Here is a 27,933-nt window from a genome sequence, read left to right as displayed (position 1 = left end):
AAAATCCTGTGCTATGCAGACGATGCGGTACTGTTGGCGGAGAACGAGGACGATCTGCACAGGCTACTGTACCAATTTAACAAAACAGCAAAAAAGTTCAATATGATAATATCAGCGGCAAAGACAAAATCAATGGTTACTTCCAAGACACCGATCAGATGTAAGCTTGTGGTGGATAACAAAATAATACATCAGGAAATGAAATTTAAATATCTGGGAATCGAAATATCTGGACACGGGGACGTGGAGATGGAAGTAAGAAACCAAGCTACAAGAGCCTCAAGAGCAGCAGCATACCTAAATGACACAATCTGGCGAAATAAATACATTCGAACTGAAGCAAAAGCCCGCATATACAAGACCGCAATCAGACCTATATTATCCTATGCAGCAGAAATCCGACCTGAGACCGGATATTGGAGACTACAGAAATGAATATAGTTCGAAGAATAGCGGGAATAACACTAATGGATAGAGAAAGGAGTGAAAACATAAGACGAACATGCGGGATAGATAATGACTGGGTACTGGATAGAAAGATAAAATGGAATGAGCACATTGACCGCATGATGGAAGAACGAATTGTGAAAATATCAAGGGACAAATCACCAGCAGGACAAAGAAGCCTTGGAAGACCTAGGAAAAAATGGAGTGACAACCTACAACAATAATACTTCAGTCTTTTTTCAATGTTTGTTGTTGATTTTTTGAGGATTTCGTTCAAACGATTTGCATTGACACGATTTTTTAGTTCTCTGCCTTTTTATTGTTTTGTCGATCTTTAAAAAATCGAAAACAAGTGAAGGAGATCAAAATATAATTAGGTATAAGTCACATTTTCGTTTTGGAGTTGGTCCATCCGGTATAGTATTGCATTTCTCTTTGCAAGATGAAATCGTCATTTTTTAACAAACGTAGGTATATTTTTTTCAGTTTAACCATCTTCTTTTATCAAAAATCAATAGTTCCTTTCAATAATGCTTTACCTCAATCTCAGTCTCAAATATTTGCTCGCTGCAAACAACAAACGTATTGTTTCAAGATTTTTTCACCTCGAGACAATAGCGGAATCACCTTTGTCTTGTTGATAAAAATCGTCGTTGAATAGGAATTTGCTTTTAGGTAACGGTACTTTTGAAAAATAATGTTAGACTAGTCTAATGGCGCTATATAAAATCCAAGTTTTGCATTTTTAGCATCAAAATTCCACAATTATATACTAAAAAATTCCATAATTTTCTATAAATAAAAACAGCCTTTATTAAAACAGTCTATAATATCGTAGCTTTGGTCCACTCTATAGTGTACTCATATTTAGTTTGAACCGATATCCCTTTGAGCTTACGACATTGTGAAATTGGCTCAGTCAATAGGAAGTATTTTTATCCATATGACGTTTGTCAGTATATTTTGATTAGGACTATATTATGACTGATTTATATCTGATTACTAAGACCCTATATTTTGTTACCACTGTGATAAAATGGAGGCTGTAATTGTTTTCTTCGAATCTTTTTTACACAATGTTTCAACTTATTTCCTTAAGACGGTAATATGTGTGCTCTGTGCCGACTTTTATTATAATTTATGGCGAAATAAAGAGTTTAGGATGAAAATAGTGAAGTAATAGAATACAACGTTGATGTGGTAGTGAAATACTCCCGAGACGGATGCGCTGAACCGGAAAATACCGAAGATTAGTGTCTCTGCTGAATTTTTCTATTTCTACTATCACAACGTAATGTTATTCGTAAATAAAACGTTTTATATCTTTTGAATCCCCATTTTCTAATAGGATAATACGTGGAAATCACCATTTTCTCGAAACAAGTTACATATTCTTCAATTGACGTTTGGACTGAAATTTAAAAGTGGAGATATCATTTTTCATGACTTTTATATCTATATATTTGATGTAATATTTAAAAATTTGTGTTTTATCGTCATAAAATACTGTAGTTTGAAAAATCTATTTCGTATTATTACTTCCAATATAATCTTCCAAGTTGTTACATTTGACAATATTATGATTAGCTTCCATCATCCATCCATTTAGCAATCTGTATATATGTTATCGATCCTTCACTCTATTCACCTGTTTCTTGTCGATTTTATTGAATTCTGTATCCATATCATCTACAACTTAGAATATTTTGTCTATAATGTCTTTCAAATGCGTTAGTTCCTTCTTCAAAATTAATTAAAGATGTTGTCTGACATCTCTTATAGCCCTTTCAAATCTACCAAGTAGAAATATCCTTCCTAAGATATTTATTAATATTTTCTTTAACGTCTTCTTCTCTTCTAGCATCATCTTCATTATCTCCTGATTTACGCCTTTCCTTTGGTTTTCTGTGGTATTTTCCTTATTCGTTCACTAAAGTTGTGATGGGGTGTATTTTGGTTTTCCTGTAGCTCATCAAGGAAAATCTTGTGCTTCCATTATTTGTTGCATAACCTGTGCTTAAGTGATTCTTTTATTTTCTTACACGAATTCCAAACTTTTTTGTCTTTTCTAGATCGACCGCTCCATTTATAACTCTTGAATGATCAAATTTAGAAAATCATGGTAATTAGTGATGACGTACGTATCGTTTATGAGAAATAATCTACAAAAAATGCTCCTGTAATTACCTAAATTTAAATATGACCCACACGCGCTCTACATAAATGCGATTACCATGAATTTCATTAAAATTCCAAATATATGATTCAGAGATACGAAAAAAAAAATAATAATAAAAACCAAGATAAAATCGACATTGATAGTTCGATTTGAAAATAAACAAGCAACTTTGTTTGGGTAATTAATAATTCTAATCGAAATATTTAATGTTTAATTGGTATTTCGCTTTTGTTTGAACGTTTTCCATTATTAACTTTTTAATTTTACGTAATTCACCTTTGAATTGTTCGTTGGAAAACGAAATATCCATTTTCGAACTTTTACAAAATATTGTTGATAAAATTACCATATTTAATATATATTATAATATATTTAGAGAATTAATATTTGTTACAAACACCCTAACATTTATCTGAAATATTCCCGAACCGAATAGGCACATTCTTATCTCAACGGATTAAAAATTGTCTCGAGTTGTATTATGCACTCGGACTACCTTTTCGTTTACCTGAAATTTCCCCGTCCCGAGTTGGCGCCCCACAGATTTCACAGTGACCAGAAAAATGTCTCAACGATACTAAATTTTTCTCGAAATAACAAAATTCTAACGATCAAAATGGTTCCCACATTTATCAAATAACTTGTACGTACGGTTCCGTTCGGCATATACTAAAAGCTGATAATAGAACAGTTAAAAAATGCCGAATAAATTGGACATTTTCAATGTTGTTTGACTCCGAAAAAAATTAAACGTGAAATATGAAACGTCGAGTTCGTTTCATAACAACGAGGCGGATTTTAGGTAGATTGGCTTTGATGTTTCGGAAAAAATTTCCCACAATTATTGCCGCTGACAATATTGTCATCCTCTTTGATGTACAAAGTGGTACTATTAAATCGAATGAATTTAATTATTATCTTCCTTCTCGATGATTCTTTTCGAAACCTACAAATTTGAACTTTGACATTTGATAGCGCCCACGTTGCGGAAGATACATATACCAAATTATTCTTCATTTATTCAAACTGGTTCGTAAAACACTTTTCACCAAAATGGGCGTTGTATTTTATGATTTCTATCTATCCATCCTACCAAAACCTGTCCGACAACGAAACGCCTATATCTATGGAATTGTGTGTTGGACAATCTTATACAGTTGATTACGACTTCTTACATGACTCACCCAGAAGCTGAAGGTAAACAACCATAGACGTATGTTTGCAGATTGAGCTTTGGAACTATTAGGAAAAGAATCTAAGAAAATAAACGTCAGTAATGAAGCTGATTTTTGAGAATATGGACAAAAAAATTCAGGTCAATACCAACCACATGGGATGGTGATGTGTAGAACGTCCAATACATTCGAAAAAAAAATACTCCTGGATGTGGATTTTGTTCAAAATTCTTTGAGAATCGTCGTTGTACAGTGATCCAGGTCTTGCTGTCATAGTCTGTAAAAAATTTCATAGAGTCTTCTCTTATAAGACATCTGCTTCGATATTTAGGTTAGGCGCTCAATATTTCATAATATTTATACCAACAACGCACTCCAACCCTTGTTTTTTTAATCCTTTATTTACTTTGAAACATTATTGTTATTAAAAAAAAACATGACAGTAAAAGAAGTAGATCAGATATCCAAGACTATGACCTTGTCATTTCAACGTGAATACTTTGACTTTCGTTTCAGAAATGAACTTGGTTGTACCTACAGTTATAAATCAATGCAAAAAAATCCTATTTAGTTTGTTTAAACCCAATCCCATGGTCTTCCTGTACCATATGGTACTTTTTCGATGATATTTCATTCTCAGAATACTTCAACTATCGAATTCGAGATATTAAAAAGTGATAGAAATTACATTTGATACTTTTTACATGGGACAAACATATCAATATATGGGAAACAGATTGAGAAGATTATTGGTGCTGGAGAAACTAAAAATCTTATATAAGACAAACATATCAATATTTGAAAAGTAGAATGAAAAATCAACAATTATTTTTTATAGTAAATGAAGAAAATGAATTCTATTAACGATGTCGGGGTACTTTTCTTTAAAATTTCAATAGTTTTAACTGAACTTTGCACCTCAAAAATAATGCAGGCCGTCGTACTGCATAGCTCCATGGTTTAAAAGAATGCTTCTGGACTATGATCGTTTGAAACTTCATCGATAAAACGGGTCATAGACATATTATGAGAAATATAGAAAATATAATATTATAGCTGAAAACATTAGACACTAGCCCTAAAATAAATAAAACTACTCTTTGATCGTTTTTTTTTGTTGTATTCTTTCATAAAAAAGCAAAAGTCTTTTATTTTATATGGAGTTCAATCATTAGTACTCAATCGAATACCATTTTCAGTGGACTCCGTGGAGGTGTATGTGAAGTCTATGGTTTGCATATATCGGTTTACATAATAACAACGATAGTACTAATAAGTCAACCGGTTTTTCAACCAGATTTTTTTTTAAAGTGACTACACAATCAGGGTGGTCGTTCGCCAGTACGTTCGTGTTCGATTGTAATTGCTTTTTGGACTTTCTTTACGACTTAAAAAATTAATCGAACCACACATTATACCAGAGATAGTCGAAACTATTTGAACATTCGGTTCAGGGGCGGTTTCAGCGTCTCAGTTTGGGGAGTCACGAATTGAAATAAAAAAAAATAGCAAGATAAGAACTTTTCGTGATTCATAGGATTTTCTAACATTATAATACGAATCCAATCTTGTCTATGATTATTTTGAAAATCTATTTAGTCAGTAAACTGACAAGAAGACAAAATTAAATGTTAATTGATGGGCAGATGGTTTTTGTATTCGGACGACAATGAGAAAAATCTATTCCTTATGTTTTTCTTTACAACTTCACAATCCATTCTAATACGAATGAAGGAACTGCAACATTATTAAGAAGTCCTCTATAATTTTCTGCAACTTAACTTACAATTTGTATGTCATCATCTGACGAAAATCTGTCTTTCATATCAGAGATTATATTTTCAAGAAGTGGGATGTAAACCACCATTCTAAAATATTCTTCAGGAGTTTTTGCGGATATATTTGCTCGCTGCATTTACCGTTATGTTATTCTAGGCATCTTTATTTCTGTAGCTAATTTTTCAGCAAGAATCTCTAAGAAAATTTGATTGAAAACAGCCGTCGCATTGAACCTATTGTTTAAGACATGAATCTGCTTAGAGAAAATAAATTACATCAAAAGATTGACAGACTATGATCCAGATTTATTGCCTCTTCATTCAGCAATTTTCTGTAAGGTTCCCGATCGTAATGGTAGCTTCTTTAGCCGCTTAGAACTGTTTCTAACAATAGATCCTGAACTCCGACCATCCAATCACAAATTAATTACAGCAACGTGCTAATTAGAAATGCGAACTCAGGTTACATTTAGACCACATAAAGTTTGGCATTATAAATAGGCGAAATGGAAGAATTTGAAGGATTTCCTGTTTATGTTTACTTGGAATGATGTTTGCTTCATTTTCAATGACTCTTCAGTGTCTGCAAACCAGATTTTGGAAGGCATGGAAGCTTATATTTCTTAATCCTTCAAGGCTTCGCTCACAACAATTCAGTATTTGATGAAAACTGCACTAGAGCAATCAACAACAAAAACAACTGTTCTAGATCCATCCACAGGTATCTCAATTATTAAATTTTTATTATTGTAATAACGAAAATACGTTAAAAAACTTATACAGCATAATTATATAATTTTCTAAATATAACTTATGTTTCGACCACTTTATTTGCCAAAATCTAAACAAAACTGTAGTTCGTAAAGGCAATCAAAGCCATTCATTCATGAAATTCCGCAGCGATAGAACGGTCGCGTCCTCTAGGTCAGTTGTGTGGTTATTTTTGAAGGTTTTGTTTATTTAAGTTGGCACATTGAGTTCAGCCACGACGCACATACACACAACAACCGGCCGAAAGATTCAGAACTAAAAATAACAATTTTATAAACGTAGTTTTTGAATTTAGACCGAGCCAAAATAACTTCGTGAAGGTCAAATATAGACAAAATATGTTTCAAAAAAACAATTAATTAAAGTGCCAAAATTTTAATAAATATAAATCAATTTAAACATTTCGTAACCACTAGTTTCATATCTATGAATAGTACAATACACTTGCAGTACATTTTTATAAAAAATTTGTCTTTACTTTCAGTACATTCTTCCTTCCCAATTCTTTCACACTTTTGGCATTACTTCGAGGAATTTTTGGGATCGTTATTGAGCTGGACGATGAGTTTTCTGTCCATCGAGAGCTGACCAGAATGTTCTCCGTTTCTTATAGTTTTTTGTCGTCAAAATCCCTTCAATTTTTACCAAATCTTCAGTCGCTATTTCTCTAAAACTGTCTCCCATTCATCGTGCGTCCAATTATTATAGTTTTTAGTTCACTGCCACCCTTCCTAACAGCCCAGTCTCCTAATTTCCTTCCACTTCCACTGTAGAAGTACTCGAAGGCAGATTCTTTTATCTCAACTGTTATCTCTGGGACTGTGAGTCGTGGATCACTTCAAAAACAGATGTTTTAGTCCAAAAAGTACAATTTGGCGTCTCACTGGGACTAAACTACAATCATAAACACCGAGAAATAAATCATAGTCAAAGAATAATAAACAATACAGCCAGTACTTGCAAGTTTTAATCGTTGGACGGCGGATAGATGTTTTCGTTATTATTGGGAAATGGAAATACACCTACTATTCATTCACTAAAACAAAAGGATAAAACCAAATCGCAGTCGGGCAATGAACAGTTAACATTACGATAAAGTCTGTGTCTAGCGCCAATTGGTATTTTTTTGAAAAATCTGTCTCAAGATATGCTAAGCATTTTTTCCACCTAGAAAGGACTAATACGACGTCCGGAATACGGTTAGCACCTGGTTGTTGTTACAAAAGCCTAAGCACCTGCCGGAAGGTACGAAGGGGGTACCCAAAAATAACCCGAATTATTTTTTAAATGCTATATATTTACAAAACAATCTTATCCCCTTCAAAATACTCCCCATCACAAGTAATGCATTTGTCCCAGCGGTGCTTCCACTGTTCGAAACGTGCTTTCAAATCGCCGTCTTCTCATGCCCCTTTTCATGCGTCGAAACCAGGAAAAGTCGCACGGAGCCAGGTCAGGCGAGTAAGGTGCGTGGGGCAGCTATTTTTAACCAAAAACTGGCTAACTGTGATGGCTGAGTGTGAAGGTGCGTTGTCATGGTGGAAGAACCAGTCACCTGTTTGCTAAACCGAGCTCGAAGATATACCACTGATTTCAGACAGTTGATCAATTGTCTGTCGACGATCTGTGCGCAGAAGCTCTCGAATTCTTTCAACATTTTCATCGATTCGGGCAGTTTATGGACGTCCAGAGCGAGGTTTGTCATCGATCGACATGTCGCCATTTTTAAACCGAGTAAACAACTCATACACTTGAGTTTTCCCCATAGCATCATCTTTGTAAGCAGTTTTCAACATTAAAACATTTTCAGCAGCTTTTTTACCGAGTACAAAACAAAATTTCACGGCGGCACGTTGTTCAGTACTACAAAAGCTTCACCCATGGAAATGCTGTTCCGGTTACTTTTGAATACCCGTCTTATATGTTTAATGGTTTAATGGTTTTTTCATAGATTGCGACATTTTTTGTTATAATATTTGAATTATTATCCTATTTTTTCAATTTCTACACGGCAATCTAAAAATGGAATTCCTAATTTTTCCAAATGAACAATGGAGGAGCTCAAGCTGAATTTAACAACATGAAGAAAAGCAACAAAGATATTCCTCTACAACTTTAATTAAGACTAGTAAGACGTTACATATTTTCGTTTTTTTTTACTATGGTGTAGTGATTTGAACCACAACCTAGTCTTTACAGTAAAAAAATGGAAACTGGAGTATTTTGCAGTTGATTGTCCAAGTGAATCAGGAGAAGACGGCATCCATTTGGAGGGTCATCTGTTGATTTGTTTAGAAACGCAGTGAACGATATAAAACTAGCCTTATTAATATACAACGGATAAGAAGAAGAATTTGCTCCAACATATGCTATTCATCTATAAAAGTTTCCAATTTCAAATTATAGTTTGCTAAAGACCTAAATTAGGTCAAACATTCAAAAATAACCTCAACAAAATAACTTTCCATTTAATAAAATCAATTTTATTTGTTTATTATTAGAACGTACACCATAACCTATTTTTTTTTTGTAATTGATAGTTATTGTTCGATTTGATTGACTAGAAAATCATCACTCATCATTCTAATTATCAATAGTGATTATAATGAGTTTATTAATGTATAAATGAGCGGCAATCTGTCAACATGTATCCGTACATATGTTATTGCGTGCTATATTCTTTTAGTAGGGGCGAATGGTGAAAATATAACATTTACTATTTAACGTTTATACTCCGGTCAATTTAGACATTCGAAATTACATCAATTCACAATAAGCTGAAAATCGGTGTAATCGTTCAAAATATAATTATAAACAAAATCAGAAAGTTCCTCATCTCTCCCCTTTTTGCAAAAAATTTTATTCAAGGTCAAAAGTCGAAAAAATTAGTTCTTTGTGATTTTCAGCAAAACGGTAAGTTTTATCATAAAAATACCTCAGACAAAAATTGTAGATCATAAAATTATCTACAAAAAATGTATAAATACTTTTTTTCCTACGAGCCACCGTTTCTGAGATATAACGATTCAAAAAGTTGTAAAAGTTGTATTTTCACCGATTTTCAGCTTATTGTGAATTGATGTAACTTCACTCTTATTTTTTTGGTCTAATTTGACCGGACTATTAACTTTCATCATTTAATTTGTTTCCACTGCAGTGAGAGAATCGAAATATGGAAAAGAAGATACCTAAGTTAATTTTTTTTGTGTTATTGGGTAATAAAGTAAAAATTACCTACAAAAAAGAAAACTACGAAATTAAACTATTCAGTATTGAATTTTTGCCTTTAAGAAGCTAGTTTTTTGTTAAACGTTTAAAAAGAAATAACCCATTAACTAATCTAATTTCTTAATAGGTTTTTTACACATACTTTATAAACAAATAAGAAACATCTAATTAAAATTTAGTTACATAATCTTTCAACGCATTCCTGCTTTACTATTTGAAAAATGTTAATAAGTTTGATTATTAACATGTAGAAACTATCATCAAGTAATTTGTCTGTCATTTGGTAATCGCGTTGGGAATTAGATGATTTGTTTGAACTCAACCGATGTCAAAATATTCAGTGCATATGTAGGTGGAACTGGAAATTGTGTTACAACCTTTATAACACAATAACACTGTAAACTTTACTGGTTAATAATTAAATTTTGGTTTGAATTTAACGCCCTGTGTCTGATAACCAATTTTATCAGTAAAATAATAAATAATGTTTGATTCCCATCGTTCTTAATTTTAAATTTTACTTATGAAAATAATCAAGCAGAAAAAGTCGATAAAAACAGAAACAAAGTCAAAAAAGAACTAGTGAGTGTTAACCACCATCTGTCGAGATATTTTGGGTCAAAAAAATAGGTTTTTGTAAGTAAAAACAAGCTTTGACAAAAGTTTAAGCTACATCCTTTATATTATGTTGAATGTTTTAATTTAAATTTGGTTCAATAAACGAAATCGCGTTCTTATTGTGGGCTACTACAAAAAACCAATCGTTTGCACAACGTTTCGACTGAAAAATAAAAAGAAAAAACCATTTTAGTGATTCACAATTGACAAGAACAATGTGCGAATGCATATGATGGCTTTTCGAAATAGCCCAGTCAATTAGAAATCTTTTTTTGCGCCTGTTCTGTTTATATTTTTCGTTAATTTCAAATATTTATAATGGAAAAATCCACGGTTCAATGGTAGTGAACAGGTTGAGTTATTGATAGTTATTGAAAAATTTTAGTCTTTAATAAACAAACAATAATAGATAGAATAAAAGATAACAATAGACAAAAACGTAAATCATTTCCTTTCATTTAAGAATACTCAGACAAAAATTATACCAAACATAGATAAATAGGTGGATTGGTAAATCTCTATAAAGCGTATAAAATGTCTTTTGGTCACTTTGTAGCAGCAAAAACGATAATATTATTAAAGAGAAAAGGATTGTGAAAGATCTTCATGATAATCTGGACAATTTAAAAATAATAAAACAACTGAAATAGATAAATGAATAATTATTGTTTAACTAATGGTAGAAAAGAATTAAAAATGACAATATTCACCTCAAGTCCACCTTAAGATCTAACCATACAATTCGAAGCCATGAGGACAATACACAAGGCGAATAGCATCAAAGAATTGCAGGTTAGACCAACTGGCTATGTGAAAAACTGGATACAGATCGTAGTGACCAAAGCAGTAATTTGATGACTCTAAGCCCGCTATATCAAATAACGTAAGCACGTGGTATACAGAAGACTCTAGGATGGATGCTTTGGCTATACCGTCTTCTTAGCCGAGGTATTCGCTTTGATAGACGTAATCTGTGAGTGCCCAGTACTCAAAGCACAGTCAAAGATGGAATCCATAATTTATTATTGAAAATACTAAAGGAAAAGTGTAAAAAGTTATAAAAAACGAAGAAAAACTTAAAACCACGAAGATTATTCCACCACCACGACACAATTTCCGATTATTGTATAAACAAAAGATGATTCTCCTGGTCTATAATACATACTCTCAGTCTCGGGTGAAAAACGTGTCCAATATTTTCGAACAAGGTAAAAGAACCGTTTTTTGACAAGTCATTCGTTTGTTGGCGTGAAAGCATATAAATGACAACAACGTCGTTGTTGTTGCTAAAGTTTTTTTCTTCATTTTTTAAACTCAACCCAAGTAATGAGTCTTGCGCTAATGATGTAGTCGAAAATTCACCAGAGGCGCATCGAGTTTCGTAACCCGATTCGTTTGGTATGAAACTTTAATATTGAATAAAAACGTTTGTTGATCCGTATCGGATCCCTTTGATCAGCATCTTCAGATTTATCACTAATACTTTACGCCCAACCCCGGGCTCTCAACGGTAATTCCAATTAAATTGTCAATATTCTACAAATCCCGCTTCTATTTTATTAAATTTTCAAATTTACAATTAGACTTTTTTACCAAGTATCATCATAAAGATATTTCTCGATATAAAAATGATACCAAGGAATATGGCGGATTGCTATTGAGGATTATAACGCGAATATCCTGATTTGAAGTATAGGATAAAATAATAAATCGAAAACAAGCTTTCCGGATCCCTTTTCAGGAAAGTCTCAATCCCAGTCTTCTTACACCTTGTTTACTAATCCTATTCAATCTTAACTTGTCAAAGGCTTGTTGTAAGTCTATAAATGGAAATATCTGTATCTATGTTTGGTTCTTGAGTCTTATCTATCACTTCCTTTAGCATATGGTTTTCTACACCTATAGAAGCGGTCTATGCTTTCAAATAACATATTTTGAATGTACATCAAACGTATGCAAATGTACTAATCATACTCTAAAAATAATGAAGCCGTATCCAATTATAATTATTTGTTTTTATTTGTCTATTTCTTAAACTTAAGTAGCGATCCTCGTATTTTATTTTGTTTGTTTTCGTTCCTTATAATTTTTCTCTATTCTTCATACAAATAAAGTTTTAATACCGTCCTGTAGATGTCTGTAGCATCAATTTAGTAGACTCGATTACCTTAACTGGTTAGGGTGATATAATGTATGTGCTCGAATAAATTGACATGTCACTTCACGTCCATTTTTCTCTCTCTATATATATATATATTTAATAATGACATAAGATTGTTTTTTTTTGCTGTTGCATTATTTAACATTTTTTGTGTACCTTCACATCAGATTTTAAGAACAAGTCTTTTGAATGCCAAACCTTCACTTTTTCAAAACAACATGGGAGGCCTTCATATATTTTCAGCGACAAAATGAAGCATCTGCCATTATATGATAATAAAATGCAGTAGATTTTGATGGAACGGAACGACTCAATTATAATTTTCATTTTGAAACTATGTTCTTCAATGGTTGATAGATTTAAGAAAACCGTATTCATATATTCATTCACAAGACAGTTTCGTAGCTAACGATGCTATATAGCAGTGAATGTTGAATAATAAAAAAGAAGAAAACAAAATAAACACATGGAAGTGAAAATACCAAAGTGGATTTTCGAAGGATCGCAAGAAGAGTGAAGATAAAAGTATTGTATGGTCAAGATGAGGTGGGTTATGTGGTTACAGCAAAAAGGTTCAGTTGGATCGGCCTTAAAACCAAAATAGACGTAGATAGTTGGAAATTGAGGGGAGAAGAAGCGAAAATAGAAAGAGGATATCCACGGGGAAAAAGGATACAAGCATATAGAGAAGATTTAGAAAGAATAAGAATTCAGAAGAAGCTGGTAGCAACCATAAACAAAAATACATGGAGGAAACACCACAAATAAGTTTTATCGGTCCTGGGAGATGCCATTGGAATCCACTAAACCATGTAGACCAGATCAAACTCATATTTTCCTTTACGAGTTCATAGGAGTTTGTTGAGGATGTATTATCTACTGAACTGTAGTATTTCAGTCGAAAGTCTGAAGTTTTTGTCCCACTTACGAAGGTTTTGGCTTATCTGCAGTAACTGGATCTATGTTGTATAGAATTCATATTCCAAATTAGATCCTTTTCGATGGCCTTCTGCTTCTCACTACCAGTAGAGTGTACCAGACAATGAAGAAGCAAGTAGCTTTGCAAAACAAAGAGAAACTACATTTTATTTTGTACTAGCACCTCACTGACGCCTCGAGATTTGCATTTACCACCTTAAAGACAATGCCAGAGGACTACAAATGTAGAAACTTCTGCTCTTTTCAGCAAAAAACTTAGGTATGTCAAAGGACTAGCTCTAACACCTGGCAGGACAAAAAAACCTTCTTTGTTTGCAGAGAGGTTAGAAAGTCAAAATAACTCTTCACAACAATTACGAAGTAATTACGAAATTTGTAAAATCAAGTTAATACGATTATAGAATGAAAAAAATGCAAATTAAAACATTTATTCCATATAAAAATTAAATTATTCAATTATCTTGATATTATTGAAAATTTTTTATTAAATCTTGCATTTGATATTTTTAACTTTGACGCCGATTCTTTCGTTTAACAAAACTCAACCAATCACCTTCTAAAAGATAGCGACTAAAAATATTTATTGTGAAGAATCGAATGTTTATTGATTTATTTTAGACATCACCTCGTAGCCTCGCGATTGTATAATGTTACCTTATCGCTGGACGTAATCTGGCTGTAAAAATAAACAAAATATATATCGATATCTCCCTATAAATCTCGAAGGTATCTCCAAAACCGTTGATTAAAAAAAATGCACGTGTGCAATAAATCGTTCGTTCAAGCTTATATATTAGACAATTTTACAAATAAAAATTACATGTATTGTAGTATCAATTCCAGTGGCGTCTTCCTACCAAATTTTTTGTTTATTTTATATCTGACAATAAGTGTAGTGAATATATTTTATAGACGACGCCATCTGAAAGTTGTTCGTTCTTTATTCATTTACATACCGAAAATTGCATTTTGAGTGTTCCATGTAGTGAAAGTGACATTTCCGTACTGCAAAACACTTTCGGGACGCTCTGGAGTAGACAACTTTAACTTCCTTAAACGTGACTCTACCACTTCGATGTTGACAGTTGACAGTTTCACTTCGATGATTTTGCATAACCTTAAATTTTTAATTTTCATAAATTATTTGTTTTATCCGAAGTGTTGTCTAAATTAATGAATAACAATGAATTATTATAAAAAAGAAAACATCAGCGATGAAGAGTTACTCGAATCCACGCCAATCTAACAAGTTTTCCTTGACTTGGTATATACATATATATACTGACGTATTGAGAGTTGATTTTATAAAACTTTTGAGGCGCGTGGTAATGTTTTCTTCATTTTTTCATTTGATCTGCTATTGAATTACAAGTTGATCTAATTGTTGAGCTAATAAATTAAACCAAACCTAGCTAGTTGTAAATGAAACATGTGTCTAGAATTTTATTAATAAAAACAATTGTTTCATTAGCTTGATAATGTATTCATAAATGTTTTTTTTGTAAGCAGTCATGGCCGAGCGGTTAAGGCGTCTGACTAGAAATCAGATTCCCTCTGGGAGCGTAGGTTCGAATCCTACTGACTGCGTTTTTTATTTCAATTCATATTTTTGTATTTTCATTCGAAGTACTTGTTTTTTTATATTGTTAATAACTTTTTACATTATTATAAAGGATATTCCAGTACTAAAATTTGTTTTAAATCAACTTTACAGTTTATTAGTGTGAAAAGTATGACCAGGAAAAATGTTTATTCAGTAAAATGACTAATTTATTCTGTAAACACATAAATAACCAATTATTTTGGGACTGACATTGTTTTTAAGTGCAATATTCACTTAATCGCTAAATGCGACGAAAATTGCAGTTTTGTTTATTCGTAATGTTTAGTCTGCTTGCTTTGACGTCACGTAAAAAAGAAAATATCAAAAAGCCAATTCATATTTTCCCTTTTTATTAATCGATTTCAAAAACACGCCATGATTATGTACTTATTACATAAGTACATAAAACATATTGTAGTCTAACAAATTCCAAATGAAATTAATTAGCTAAATTATTAGTAATGAGAAATATTTGAATTACAGTGGCAAAGCTAGAGGATTTGCCTTTTGCCTCTTAAATGTATCAACTTAATTAAATGATTTTTCTTGAATTCGACATCAAAATAAATAGACTACGGATTTTGGGAGAACCAACTTCACGAATAGATGTCTTTGTCCAAAAAGTACAAATCATAAAACGTTTTTACTTCTCACCGGGCTAATTGGGGACTAAACTACCATCATAAACACCAAAAAACAATTCACAGTTAAAGAATAATGAACAAATTAGCTAGTACTTGCAATTTCTGTTCGTGGGTTAACACACAGTCACTTGAGGAAACAACAGTGTTGAAACTGTTCGAAATTTATATTCAAATGGGAAGTTCGTGTTTTGTTTTTGACTTGTCAGCCTGTCGAAAAACGGTTTTTGCTTCCATGAGAGCTCGTTTCCCAGGTAGAGTCTATAATTTCGACATTATCATTGTGTCTGGGGCTGTAGCTGTAGCTAAGTTTCATCAAAGTTAAATTTACTTGGAGATATTCTTTGAATTTTCTTTATCTCTCTGTATATTTATATATAAATGTTTAAATAAATTGTTAAACATGTAGTGGCGATATAATAAATTAACACTGCCTGCCAAGTAAAATTAACTGAGAAAGGATAGACCATAAATTAGTCTAATATAATAAACAAACATATAAAAATGATGTTGCTTACAATGAGTAACGACAAAGAAACATTCTTAAATCACTAAAATAAATAATGCCGAATTGCCATACTCGTACAACAGTATCTAAAAAGGTCACTCCCAAAAAAAAATTCCAAACCTACGGAAAATCATAAAATTCCAACTTAAAAACCTACGCGAAGCAATCAATTTTATAACAGTAAAAATTTCGATTATAGAACGAAAAACGGTCATATATATTGTTTGAAATAAAAACAATTGATGTTGGCATTGGATACCGGCCAAAAAAGTTATTTAAAACAAGTTTTCAACGAGCTATTACCATAATGTACATATTTGTCGATAATTTCGTTCAAAAACATACCAGTTCTAAACCTTTCAATTCCTTCTTGACGCATCTTTATCTTTATTAGAAAATTTCCGGAAGGTTTCTTCCAAAATAGTTCTGCTGCGGAATTGAGCCATTAATAGATAATTTCACAACCGTATATTCTCAAAATAAAAAGCATTTAACACAAAATTGACGCAGAAGTCATCTATCGAATTGTAAAGTCCAAAAATGATCGTATCAAATGTATTCAAACAAGGAAACGTTCTCTTCTAATCTTCAAATGGAACTGGACGGGCCATGTGGTCAGAAGAACAGACAAAGGAATGAACCAAAAAAAATTATTGACTGGAAACCGAGAGGAGACGTCCACCAACATGCTGGTTTAATGATATTTAGAAGATGGTTTCCAGTTGGATGACAAGTGCTAGGGATCGTACAAAATGATAGGAGATTAAGGAAAGCATATGTACAGCAGAGGATGCGACTGGTTGTTTGATAATGATGATGAGCATCATATTAGGTTGACTGACGATGAGCGTTCGGGATGACCAAAAACTGCTACAACCAGCAATATCGTCGAAACAGGATTCGGGTTAGGGAGATAAAAGAAAAGTTTATTCGTTTTGGACCAAAAGCACATTCGAACGAACTTTTTCCAGGTGTAGTTTAAGAATATAAAACTTCAATCCACAACTACAAAGTTCTTTGGAATAATCATGGTGTTCATCGACTACAAAAAAGGTAAAATGATAGCAGGGGAATATTACGCATTACCACTTGATAAGATAAATGAAAAATAGTAAAAAAGCATCCGCCTTATTAGGAAAAGTAAGAGCTTTTCCATCAGGACAACGCACCTTACTACACGTCGGTGATTTCCATAGCTAGAAGTCATGAATTGGTTAACAACTCTCCGTATCCACCAGATCTGATCTCCAACGACTTTTTTCCGTTTCTTTACCTCAAGACGCCTCTTTTGAGGAAAGTTACCGGTTAAAATAGTTAAAGCAGTTCGTAGAATTAGAGACTTTTGTAATTTTTTTTAGACAATCCGTTTATTTAATAAAAGAAATATATACAAAATAATTGATTACAAAATTGGGGTTGTAAGCTAATTGCAGAATTAATCTAATACGAAACCGAAGCTTCATATTCCATAACTCGTTTTGAATTTTTTTTTTTAAACAGACACCAGAACTGCATCAATAGCACATAGTTAACCCAGTTAAGTTATTTAATAGAAGAAACAAAGTTCTGACACGATTGTTTTGTTTGATTTGTCAGTTGCCAAGGTAGTTTAAAATTTATATTATCATAAAACTTGTTTGATTTGTTACAAAATATTTACACAGAAATAAACATTTATTATTGTACCCAAGTAATTACTTTTTATCGCATATTTACGATTATGACCCGGAGAGAAGAAAACGTTAAGATATGTTTATACGAAACATGGACGCGTGTCTTAATCGTTGTCTGATTATTTTAAATCGTTTGTATAAATGTTTCTAATCAGCTTCTATTTCCACCCGAGTTTCCATACTTGTTCAATATCATATCTCTTCTTCTTATTGTGTCTCCCTGACGTTAGCAATTCCAATGGGAAGCTGATCCCTTCCAGCTCTCTAAACAATTGTCCGATTTTATGTCTACCTATCCATTCCTGGATATTCTTAATACAGGAATTGCTTTTGAACAATTTCCTCTTAGAATATGACCGAGATATGAATTTAACTGTTGTCAAAAGTTGACGAACTGTATTTTCCCTGTTTTAGACTGCTTATTTCCTTGCGTAACCACTCGTGGTATTCGTCTGTATAACCACATTACAAATGCTTTTATACGGTTGATTGTATCAGCTTCCAGTTTCCAAATTTCAGCTCCGTACGACCAAATATAACATTTAATCATTATAAGTCTCCCTTTCAAGTTTAGTCTATCAGTTACAAAACATCTGGAACTTTACACAAACCGATTCAATCTTGTATCTTAATTTTCTTATCCGGTTCCAATTGCTCGCTGTTGTAGCATCCGGTAAAACTTCCGTGGAACGAGCCTAACCCAACCTAAACTCCTGATATACGAACTTTGGATCATGTTACAACGTCTCATGGAAGCACGCCACCCATCTGTGTATATTTTTGTACGTTCCTCCGGTCTCCCTATCTCGGCGATTCTCGGCACAAACTTCTGATATGAAATCTTCTGAACCATCCTCGATAATCCCCAACATTTTGGACTTTAAAAATCTTGCGTCTGCTATATGAAGCCTCATCTATCTGCACCACAGTACCACCTCTAACTTTGCTGATTTAGGTACTACTCTGTTATGATTTCTCCACTGTATCAATCAGGAACGTGAGGCTCGAGTTGGGACTTGTCCATTCATTTGTCAGCTGAAGACCATGAACTTTATCTTAACAACAAATATATTCAAATTGTTTGTTACGTTTCATGGGCTCTTCCTCCCTCCTAACAGGATCGGATTGTGTATGGTATCAATAGCTTTGTCTGTGTCAGTTCATTTCGAGCCATGAAACAGAACTGATCCATCTGTACATGACTTTCTAGCAGATTTAATCTCACTATATCGTGTGATATAAAAAGTATGGAAAAAGCTTCCGTTTGACACAACTAATTAAATTTCTCACCTTTATATTTATTTATATAAAATCGTGACTAACAGTTTTACGGGATCACTTTGGAGGTTGATTACAAAAAAGTTAGTAATAATAATAATGGTGATGATGAGATGAGATAAACATTGTAAATAAATAATGTCATAACAATGAGTCATACTGCACGTCTGCAGGCCAAATATATTTTTAAAAACCTTGTTGAAAACGAGGTTTGATTGCAGTTAGTTGAAACAAAGCCAATTCGGTTAAATTGATAGGTATTGGGGTCACTGCTAATTGTGTAACTAGCAAATATTTATAATTGGAAATGGTTTTATTGTTTATCAAAATATTCAAAATTAAGATCAATACACGCGTTTTTTCCATTTCGATTAAGGTACCTACAAAACATCCGATTTGAAGACATCAACCGCTTCTTCGGGTGTAGAAAAACACAATTTATTTTGAATCTGCGAAAATTTGAAGAAATCATTGGGTTCCAAACAAGGATTGCACGGCGGATGACTCATCAATTCGATGTTTTGACTGTTCAAAAACGTTTTTGTTTGAACTGATGTATGAGAGCACGCATTGTCGTGGTGGAGAATGATTCGTCTTCTGCAGTTGGTTTGCCTAATTTTTTCGAAAACTTCTAGCAAAAAAAATGCTGGTGTACCTCGGAATTGATCGTTCTACGTTGCTCTAATGGAACTGTAGTGACATGTCTAGTTATGACACAAAGTTTTAGTGCAACAGTCCATCTCACCATCAGTTTCTCGCAACAATCTCAGTGAAAGTGAAAATTGTTCACAATTTTCAAAATTGCACTTTCAAGATGCTAGTTAAAGCATCAGTACTTCGCTATCAGGTTTTTTTGTCATACTAACTATGGTTTGTCTCAGATACTTCATTTTCCGAAGTTTACATATCAGAAAAGCATTGTAATAAAGTTTTTGAGTACTCCGAAACAAAAAAGGAAAAAACCTCGATCATGAATCTGTAATTTAAATATTATGAATCTAAAATTTGAGATTTTTGGGGAGTTTAGCTCCCTTGGGTACCATTAGATCTGATAGAGTCAATTTCCAAGGTCTACACATCAGAGAAAAGCATTGAAACAAATTTTTGAGTACTGGGAACCAAAAAAAATGAGATTTTTTGGGGAATTTAACTCTCTGGGTACCATTTGACCTGTTAGAGTCAATTCACAAAGTCTACACATCAGAGGAGAGCATCAAAATTAATTCTGTATCATACCTGAAACTAGAGCTGATGAAAATTCTGAACTGCAGATATTCCACGAATTTTTAGTGATTCCAAGTCAATGGAAACACACCAACTAACCTAACATAACCTAAGCTAATTTAACTTAATCTTATTCTAACCTAACCTATTTTAACCTAATCTAACCTAACTTAACCAACTAGCCTCGTTTTTTTCTGCCAAACAAAACACAAAAAGGTTTTTATTCAAATATATTAATCTTTCAATACCTCTAATCGATTGGCGTATATCAGTACCAAGCTAACGATGGTCAAATCATATTTATACAGATATTTTCGAGAAAATGAAATGAAAATGTCGCTATAAATTAAACAATCCAATTTTCACCTTATTTATTTAACGACGTATTTCATGATTCGTCTTGATGATATCTCGCCGGGAAACGATGATAACTAACTAAATAAAAATATAAGGAATTAAAAAAAACATCTCGGCTCGAAAGCTATTTCCCAACAGTTTCTCCTCTCGAGCGTCAAGCACTGTTCAAATTGCACGTGACCTTTGAGTTCTTATAATAACCGTCGAAGGGTACATATGAAAAATAAAAGGAAGACATAGGTAATCAATGTTAGAGTGCGACGAGAATAGGAACTCCTATACACACGAGAGATGTAACAGTTGACCTTGAACTTGAATAGCAGTCAGTGAACACGCGTTTTACATACAATATTTGCGCCTTTTCGCTCGCGTCATATGCGATTATTGATTCAACGAGAGTTACATTAGTAGTGTCTACAAAACCGGTTTTCAGTATAGCCAAAAAATCTAATTAACAAATATACGATAAATACGCATACAAATATCAAGCGAATTGAATTATTTATTTACAAAAAAATCACCTCAAAGTCAAAATCCACGTTTCGTGATTTAATGGCAAGGGAGAGTCGAGCAAATAAAATTGGTCAAAATTTTTCGATAACTTACTTATAAAAATAAAAACCGAGAAAAGTTGAATTTATACACGGAGATACGTACAGATGTACAGGGATGCTTACTAGACTTGATTTTTGGGAACTGCAAACTTCAAAACACCTTTTGAAGCGAGTCTAATAGAGTTTTAAGGGCGTGAACACAAAAATCGTAATTTTTAGCTCAGCAAGTAAACTATGCGTTGACTGAGGATGTTGGCAGTTGTCAAAATTATAAACATAGTTCCATTGAGTAAAATGCAAATAATTAAATTAAAACAAACAGTCCGTAAGCTTTTTTAGTTCCCACGCCCTTATTTATTATCATATATTGACTAATTATGACAAACGAAACACCCAGCTTTGTAAAATCAATTGTATACACATACAACTGAAACGAAAAATTTACAATCCACAAGTTTAATTCTTCAATGACGCTGAATCGAATATCTGTCTGTTGTTATAGTTACTGAACATTCTCCCATAAAAATCAATAGAGAATCAAGGAAACAATCCTCAAAAGTCATTCGCAAAGGAACAGATCTTCATCTTCAAGTTCAGGTCCTTTATTGATATGAAGAATACAAATTCAACCGTCATGTCAATTTCCAGATAGAATACTGCTTGATGCAATCTTACTCATATTCCCTTGGAAGTTTTTGCTTCTATTAATGACACATGATTTAATTTATCGATTCTGGTGATTTACCAATCCAATGTCATGTCTTTAGATCCGACCTAGACAATCTCGTCAGGTTTGGTTCAGTTCATATACTTGATTATAGAACAAGACAACTAACTTTTCGAAATTCTCGATTTAGTCAACAGACTGATGTTGACACATCACCACAGTATCTTGATTTCCCCGCATGCATCTCATCTGTGCATCAAAAATTGTTAAATTTGTAGACAAAATCTTGTAAAAACTATAAAACAAACTAAATAAAGATACAAATGAAATAAAATTTCAATATACAGAAGAAGATCACAATGAGTAACAAAATTATAGTGAATATTATTGCGGAATGCGGGAAAATATGATTCCAATTGGCAAGTGATTGTGCATCTCTTCGCATTGTAAAGTATTGAGCCCTTAACTTATTCTGAACTTAGAGCGGGTAGATTTTAGGGAGTGTGGTTAATTTTGGAATTGTCTAGATTGAATTCGCTGATAATGAACACGGTATTGAAACCTAATAAATTAATATAATTTCTTCTTATTTATTGTTATAAATTCATCAATTTCCCGGTCTGTTTTCAGTTTCCATTTAAGCAAAACAGACGGGACTGACTCAACAAATAAATCTGTGTCCGAATCAATTCCTGAGTTGTCTTGAAATTAGGGATGCAGCTCGCGTGAGGCGAAGTATCGAGACCTATTTCAAGGGTCCTTTTCTTGTTAAGAAGTATCTGGAGTGAAACAAATACACGGAGAAGATGTCGAATTCCCGTGAAAAGAGATAAATTATGGAGTGAGGAGAATTTGTTGGTGAAGTTATCAAAAGTTTAGGAGCGTTACTTTATATTATTTTTTTCAAATTAATGACGCCTTTCACATTAAAATTTTTTATTATTCTGATCATATTACAAACAGAATTAATAATTGCTCAAGAAATTAATTCCCTATATCAAGAATTATCGGTCTGCTTCGTTACTGACGCTTGGAGAAGTATTGAACTCGATCAATACATTTCATGTTGGTTATACAAGCACCCGATGCTTGTAAATTCAATATAAAAGAAAAGTTTTTAAAGTTGTTCACGAAAAGCCATAAAATTTAGCTCCCTTGGGTTCCATTTGATATGATAGAGTGAATTTCCAAAGTCTGTACATCACAGAAACGCATAGAAACGAAGTCTTTGAGTACTCCGAAACAAAAAAATTGAAAATTATCAATTATGAATCTGTAATTTAAGATTTTTGGGGAATTTAGCTCCCTTGTGTATCATTTAATCTGATAGAGTCAATTTCCAAAGTCTATACATCAGAGAAAATCATAGCAACGAAGTTTTGAGTACTCCGAAACAAAAAAAGTGAAAATTATCAATTATGAATCTGTAATTTTAGATTTTTGGGGAATTTAGCTCCCTTGGGTACCATTTAATCTGATGGAGTAAATTTCCAAAGACTGTACATCACAGAAAAGTATAGAAACGAAGTTTTTGAGTAATCCGAAATAAAAAAAGTGAAAATCCTCAATTATAAATCAGTAATTTGAGATTTTTTGGGGAATTTAGCTCTCTGGGTACCATTAGACCTAATAGAGTCAAATTCCAAAGTCTATACATCAGAGAAAAGCATAGCAACGAAGTTTGAGTAGTCCGAAACAAAAAAAGTGAAAATCCACAATTATGAATCAGTAATTGGAGATTTTTGGGGGAATTTAGCTCTCTGAGTACCATTAGACCTAATAGAATCAAATTCCAAAGTCTATACATCAGAGAAAAGCATTAAAAGGAAGTTTTTGAGAAAACAGAAACGAAAAAATTGAAAAATCTCTTCTATGAATCCGCGATTTAGGATTTGTTGGTAAAGCTTCTGGTTAGCTTCTGGGTGGATCCTTTTCTTTATTCTTGGGTTCCATTTGACCTGTTAGAGTCAATTCATAGATTCTTCTCCCAGGATAACGCGTTTCACACTAGATACAATATCAGAACTGCAGTGGGAGATATTAGAACATCCCCCTACAGTCCGGACTTACCACCCCGCGATTACAAAATGTTTGGACCGCTGAAAAAAGCCCTCACAGGTCGAAAATGCAACATCAACAACAAATTGAGGAGTTTATGCCCACGTACGAGTTGAAAACAAATGTTTTGACCCCAGCATTGAAAAGCTTACAGAGAGGCGGCAAAATATTCAACTAGAAAAACTGTAAATTCTTGTAAATATTTTAGAAAATAAATAAATGCGTTTGTCTCGATCATATTTGAATTTTTATAATATACATTTGGAGTTTTATACTCAGTTGATCTTGAACACTCACAATTACACTGTTTGACTCGCCTTTCGATAGTCAAGTGATCATCTTCAGAGACCGAACGTAACAGTTTTGCAAACTTTTCCACTCACAAACTAAAAAGTAACAGTTTTATTTTAAATAACTTTGTACTATTTTAAGCACTAATATAATTTATTCGTTGTTTCAGGTAAGTTGAATTTCATTCCCGTAGTATCAGGTAAGAAAATCTTAAAAATTGAAGACAAAAACATCATATAAGAAGTAGTAAACGTTCTCTTTTGCACCTCTTTATTATTCGAACGATTTTTCAGTTTTTGTGAGCATAAATAAAGTTTGAATACACTCGTGAGCAAAAAATCTACAGCTTCCACCTGATTCTAGCATCTCTCTACTGTAATTACTGCCGAACGGAACCTGCTAGATGTAAACGGGGATTGTCCTACATTAGGATGTAGTTAATCCCGCTCCAACGCCAGTTTCAATAGAAACCAACTCGGTTTTTGCTTCCAATGAAACGCCCACCCATATCTTTTCCAAGAACCTTCTCATAAAACCACATTTTGTCTTATACAACTCTGAAATCTTCCTCCTGGTCTTATGTAGACTTATCCCCTTCTATCGCGAGAAAAATCTGCTTTCGTCTGAGAAAAGAACGTAGCCCCATTGGTTATCAATCCAATTAACGTGTTCTCTGGCAAATCGTAATCGTCCTGGGGTCTTTTTGACTTCAGACTAGCTGCCTCAAGTCATATTCTGACCGTCCAGCAACTCCTAGCATTTCTTTGAACTCTTGTTGGACTTGAACACCAAGCAGGTGGATTTCTAAGCGATGTCATCGCTTATTTTTTGTTTTTCTTCCGTAGCCGCGTCTTCGATGAAAGTTTTTTAGGTTTTTCAAACTTTCTTTAATAGATTCTATAAAAGACTTTTTTTTATTTTTCTAAATTATTTATATCTATTAATTGAAAATTTCAAAGTATTTTTAAGAAAATGACTAATAAGAGATGAAAATATAGAAAAAAATCGAAATTTCCCTAGAATCCAATAAATGGATGGCATTTTCTTTGGTCCACTGTGTATATCATAAAGAAGCGAATGAAGTATTATCAAAAATCTTATAAAATCGTCGAAATAACAAATTGTACAACAAATTCTAACTACGAGTCATGATTCACATTAGTAAGAATTGATGTTAATTAAACAAAGCGGCATTGAGATTATGTTTGATTAAATTCCGTAAAAATCTTCGTAAATTAAAACTTGCAAATACGTTAACTACTTTACGTGGAAACGCATTTTATTGCAATACATACCTTAATTAAACGTTTATTCTGTTTTTATGAGATATGCTACTTGAGTAAATTTGTTTAAAAAAATAAGAGTAAACGTTTCAAATAATTAATTTTTTAATAATAATATTAAGAACATGGAACCTATCCAGAAGCTATATACTTATGGGGGTATTCTGGTCTAGAAATTCGGAAAAATCGATTCTTTTTTAATATTCTCAAAGCTTAGATCCTTAAGAATATGTCCTCGAACGAATTTTTTAAAAATTTGTATTTTTTACGAAGATACAGTGGATTTTGTGAGTGTTTCTCAAACTTTAAAGGCGTTTTTCTCGAATTAACTTTTTTTGAAATGGTTGATATGATATCTTAAGTTCTACCAGACCGATTCCAACGAAATTTGGTGGGAATATTTTTTATATATATCTTTATCGCGTCTGCCTTGGATTTTAAAAAATTTCAATTTCAAAGTACAAAAAATTTGATATTTCATGTCGACGCCGTTTTGTGATTGATATTTTCTACCAGGGTGCACCGTTTTTTATTGAAATTTTGATTTTTTCTTTACAATTTTTTTATATTCTCAAAAAGTTAATGTATATCATTAAAAGTAGAAATGTTTTTCATTTTTTTGACGTAAGTTTAAAAAATTCCTGCTTCTAGACCAGAATACACCCTTTTAATCGAATATATGTCGATCCCCCATCATTTTTCTAAATTTTCTAATAAATTTCATTCTATAAGTAGATTTAAAAAAAAGTCTTCTCAGTGCTTAATTTTACTAAAAATCGTTCAAATACGTTCGTATATATAAAAAAAATTAATTTTTTTACCTGAATCAATAATAATGCCCTGGTATATAAGTTTTTCTCAAAAAAATCATCAAAATTGTTAAAAATCTTATTCCCTTTAACATTGTATAAGTAGATTTTAAAAAAAATCTTCTCGGCGCTTAATTTTACTCAAAATCGTCGAAATACTTTCGGATATATAAAAAAAACTAATTTTTCAGCCGGAAATAATAATAATGCGTAAACTAGTTTTGTTATCTTCGAAACTTGCCCTGGTATATCAATTTTTCTCAGAAAAATCATCAAAATTGTTAAAAATCTTATTCCCTTTAACATTGTATAAGTAGATTTTAAAAAAAATCTTCTCGGCGCTTAATTTTACTCAAAATCGTCGAAATACTTTCGGATATATAAAAAAAAACTAATTTTTCAGCCGGAATTAATAATAATGCGTAAACTAGTTTTGTTATCTTCGAAACTCGCCCTGGTATATCAATTTTTCTCAGAAAAATCATCAAAATTGTTAAAAATCTTATTCCCTTTAACATTGTATAAGTAGATTTTAAAAAAAAATCTTCTCGGCGCTTAATTTTACTCAAAATCGTCGAAATACTTTCGGATATATAAAAAAAACTAATTTTTCAGCCGGAATTAATAATAATGCGTAAACTAGTTTTGTTATCTTCGAAACTCGCCCTGGTATATCAATTTTTCTCAGAAAAATCATCAAAATTGTTAAAAATCTTATTCCTTTTAACATTGTATAAGTAGATTTTAAAAAAAATCTTCTCGGCGCTTAATTTTACTCAAAATCGTCGAAATACTTTCGGATATATAAAAAAAACTAATTTTTCAGCCGGAAATAATAATAATGCGTAAACTAGTTTTGTTATCTTCGAAACTTGCCCTGGTATATCAATTTTTCTCAGAAAAATCATCAAAATTGTTAAAAATCTTATTCCCTTTAACATTGTATAAGTAGATTTTAAAAAAAAATCTTCTCGGCGCTTAATTTTACTCAAAATCGTCGAAATACTTTCGGATATATAAAAAAAACTAATTTTTCAGCCGGAATTAATAATAATGCGTAAACTAGTTTTGTTATCTTCGAAACTCGCCCTGGTATATCAATTTTTCTCTGAAAAATCATCAAAATTGTTAAAAATCTTATTCCCTTTAACATTGTATAAGTAGATTTTAAAAAAAATCTTCTCGGCGCTTAATTTTACTCAAAATCGTCGAAATACTTTCGGATATATAAAAAAAACTAATTTTTCAGCCGGAAATAATAATAATGCGTAAACTAGTTTTGTTATCTTCGAAACTTGCCCTGGTATATCAATTTTTCTCAGAAAAATCATCAAAATTGTTAAAAATCTTATTCCCTTTAACATTGTATAAGTAGATTTTAAAAAAAATCTTCTCGGCGCTTAATTTTACTCAAAATCGTCGAAATACTTTCGGATATATAAAAAAAAACTAATTTTTCAGCCGGAATTAATAATAATGCGTAAACTAGTTTTGTTATCTTCGCAACTCGCCCTGGTATATCAATTTTTCTCAGAAAAATCATCAAAATTGTTAAAAATCTTATTCCCTTTAACATTGTATAAGTAGATTTTAAAAAAAAATCTTCTCGGCGCTTAATTTTACTCAAAATCGTCGAAATACTTTCGGATATATAAAAAAAACTAATTTTTCAGCCGGAATTAATAATAATG

The 27,933-nt window shown here is 32.3% G+C and overlaps 1 protein-coding gene and 1 non-coding gene across 2 annotated transcripts in view; both read left to right on the top strand.

Moving 5' to 3' along the window:
- Positions 1–27,933, top strand: part of LOC130903779 (cysteine-rich motor neuron 1 protein) — a 161,020-nt gene that overhangs the window by 41,720 nt on the left and 91,367 nt on the right. The window lies entirely within an intron of this gene.
- Trnas-aga (transfer RNA serine (anticodon AGA)) lies at positions 14,802–14,883 on the top strand. Its single transcript has one exon. It is a non-coding gene; the product is annotated as a tRNA-Ser (tRNA).

The sequence above is a fragment of the Diorhabda carinulata genome, chromosome 2 (genome assembly GCF_026250575.1).
Source record: "Diorhabda carinulata isolate Delta chromosome 2, icDioCari1.1, whole genome shotgun sequence".
In the NCBI taxonomy this organism is placed as follows: domain Eukaryota; kingdom Metazoa; phylum Arthropoda; class Insecta; order Coleoptera; family Chrysomelidae; genus Diorhabda; species Diorhabda carinulata.
The sequence above is the reverse complement of the archived record's forward strand: the minus strand, read 5'-3'. Positions and strand labels throughout refer to the sequence as shown.